The following is a 1,370-nucleotide window of genomic DNA, read 5'->3' on the forward strand; positions in this document are numbered from 1 at the left end:
CCTCGCCCGGGAAGAGCGCAATGATGGTGCCAACTTGGGCCAGTGAAGCAACGTCCTCCACAACTAGATTGAAGAACAAAACGACAGCAACATGTCTGTTCCCCTTCCCCCAATTCCCCAGCACTGTTCCCATCCCTCCAATTCCCCCAATAAAAATCTTTAAAAAAAACAAACAACAACAAAAAAAAAACACAAAGCACTAGCCCTTAGCTGGGAGGAGAGCAGTTGAGATGAGCTCACGGGGCAGGAAGAGTCCTGGACTCTGAGAGAGGCCCTTCTGACAGGCTTCTAGGTGCCCATGCTCCTGGCCAGTCTTTTTTTTTTTACCTACTCCAGTATACAGTTGCTTTGGTCTAGCTGGCCAGGTAAATGATTGTAAATGATTGAGGTTCTGCCCTCAAAGATGAGAGCTGGAGAAATAAGAAAAGAAAACATACTTATAATCTGTAGTAAGATATTTGCAGATTTTAGAGAATTAATATTGATCTTAAGTGAGATCATGGTAATGCTATGTAGGAGAATGTCCTTATTCTTAGAGATGCATGCCAATGTATTTAAAAGTGAACTGACATGATGTCTGCAACAGCTTACTTTCAAATGGCTCAGGAAAATGAAGGAAGTGTGTATGTGGCAAAATGTTAACAACTGGTGACTTAAATGGAAGGTATGTAACAGGTGTGATAGAAAAATACAGTCAATGTTTAAATTTTAAAAAAGTTATTCGAGTAAAAGACAGACACATTGCCATTAATCCTCCTCAAAATACTCCTCCTCTTTTTGAACTCACTTTTCCCGTTGTTCTTGCAACTTCGTGAAGCAGTTCTGGAAGTCCTCTTTTGTGAGTGTCTTTACTTCATCCTCCATCATGGCAATGCACCGTGTCACACATCGCTTCTGGTACAGCAATTTCTGTCAAATGAAAACATTATGGTGTGTCCTCATTCACCTTATTCACAGGATCTGGCACCAGGCGACTTCTGGCTCTTCCCCAAAGTCAAAATGACCACGAAAGGAAAACATTTTGAATCAATTGAGGACATCAAGGCAGCCACGACAGTGCAACTAAAGGCACTCATGAAAGAGGACTTCCATAACTGCTTCAGAAAGTGGCAAGAACAATGGGATAAGTGTGTTTGAAGTGATGGGGAGTATTTTGAGGGGGATTAATGGCAATGTGTCTTTTACTGTAATAAATTTTTTTTAAAGATTTTATTGGGGAATGGGGGAGGGAAATAGCGTTGGGGAATCCGGGAAGGGGAACAGACAAGTTGCTGTCCTTCTGTTCCTCAGTCTAGTTGTGGAGGACGTTGCTTCACTGGCCCATGTTGGTATTATCATTGCGCTCTTCCTGGGTGAGGCAGTTGCTCACC

At 42.4% G+C, this 1,370-nt stretch overlaps 1 protein-coding gene across 2 annotated transcripts in view; it reads right to left on the minus strand.

The window, feature by feature from the left end:
* RNASE10 (ribonuclease A family member 10 (inactive)) overlaps window positions 1-873 on the minus strand; it is a 9,520-nt gene extending 8,647 nt beyond the window's left edge. The window contains exon 1 of one of the 2 annotated variants that reach the window (XR_002122734.1): window positions 788-856. The gene's annotated coding sequence lies outside the window, so the exon portion shown is untranslated. Of the gene's footprint in view, window positions 1-787 lie in introns of both variants that reach the window. The other variant, XM_019632359.1, reaches the window with a different exon arrangement.
* Between the last annotated feature and the right edge of the window lie 497 nt (window positions 874-1,370).

This window comes from Hipposideros armiger, unplaced genomic scaffold, assembly GCF_001890085.2.
Source record: "Hipposideros armiger isolate ML-2016 unplaced genomic scaffold, ASM189008v1 scaffold_1132, whole genome shotgun sequence".
NCBI lineage: Eukaryota > Metazoa > Chordata > Mammalia > Chiroptera > Hipposideridae > Hipposideros > Hipposideros armiger.